This window comes from Arachis ipaensis, chromosome B08 (assembly GCF_000816755.2).
Source record: "Arachis ipaensis cultivar K30076 chromosome B08, Araip1.1, whole genome shotgun sequence".
Taxonomy (NCBI): Eukaryota; Viridiplantae; Streptophyta; class Magnoliopsida; order Fabales; family Fabaceae; genus Arachis; species Arachis ipaensis.
In genome coordinates, this window is record NC_029792.2 from 127,129,487 (window position 1) to 127,131,158 (window position 1,672).

Consider the following 1,672-nt stretch of genomic DNA (forward strand, 5'->3'; position numbering starts at 1 on the left):
TAACTAACTAAACTAGCACTAGCAACTTGACAAAACAATAGTTAGCATATATAATTATAACCAATAGAATTTTAAGTAGTCATCTAATGAGATTCACTTTTTAAGTGATAGATTTAATCACTTTTACTGACATCACAACACGTGATTAGTTGTTAATGTAAAATTCCTTTACATTAACAATACACAAAACTCATATAAACCTTTAATTTATTGGTTCGTGAAAAAATGAAAATTATATTTGGTGGAAGATTCTAATTATAAAAGAAATTTAGTCGAAATTTTTAAAGAATCTAATAAGTTGTGTTATTGATTAAATTATAGATTGATTGTTGTAAAATAATTTTAAGTAATTGTTTGTAAATGTACGGTAACCTGAATTTTTTGATGGAGTTGATTAGTTTGTTAAGTATGTCTTTAACATAGAACTATTTAAGTCTCAAGGATATTTTGGTGTCCATGTAATTATAAGTGCCGCTTGATTAAGTAGTCAGGACTTTCAAAAACACCTCTGCTTCCATCATCGATCATAATGCGATGTGGTGCGAGAGCTATACAAGAATTGTGTCTATGGACCGAAGTTGTTCTTTGCGAGGGTTTCGTCCACCTCAACCACCACCAGTCCTGTCGATCTCAAAGACGTCGATTTGTAGGAACAAATTCACAACTTTATCCAGAGTCTTCGAGACCAAAGTCACCACTGTATATGAGGAGGTGTAACAAGATCTTCACACGCATGGTAGCGAAGGATGCTCGCTATGCATAAGCAGAGTTCCTGAGGCAGAAGCTGGAGCAGATTTAACGAATGCAGCAACAGATGGTGGTGTATTATAAGTAGATACACGTTAGTAGCAGCGTCACTATTGAAGTGCACAAAGCCATGACAGTCACCGACATCATCACATAGATCACCGCCTCAGTAGGTCTAGGGAGACGACGACAACGATGACTAGTAAGATCTATAATGATTAAGATTTTGTCTTGCTTTGTTGGCAGTATTTTATTTCTAAGTTTTATTCTGTACACTTGATATTTCACGTTATACATATCTAACTATTTTCATTAAAAATACTACTTGATTTTTACTAATTTGAATTTGACTATTAGTTGTTGACTTTTAGGTTCTAACAAGTAAAATATTTACATTCACTGTCGGCTAATTCGTCAATAATTTTTTTAAATAAATATAGAATAATATGTTACTATTGAATTTATCGAAAAATAAATTCAATAGAATAATATGTTACCTACGTGGCGCTAAAGTTACTGTCAAAAGTTATCCGACGACAATTACCTCCATATTTTTGCTAACTTTATAACTAAATATGGCGCTAATTTTATTGGTAATTACTGTCAGATTATAAAATCTGACGTTAATCCATTACCAGCAAAAATTTTATTATCAGAATAGATCCAACACTAAATTCAACAATAATTTATTGGCAAATTTTTTTCGTTATTCTATTAGTAAATTCGATCATATTCGACAAATTTCTTGAAATAAAAATTCTTTTTTATATATTGTAACTGAGTATTTATGAGAATTATGAAGCCTCAACAACTTCATACAAGTATCATTTTGTCTATATATTGTCAAAATTAGAAAAATATGATACTTCTTTATATTGGTATCCGTATATGATATTGGTTGTCTATTCTACTTGGACACACACTT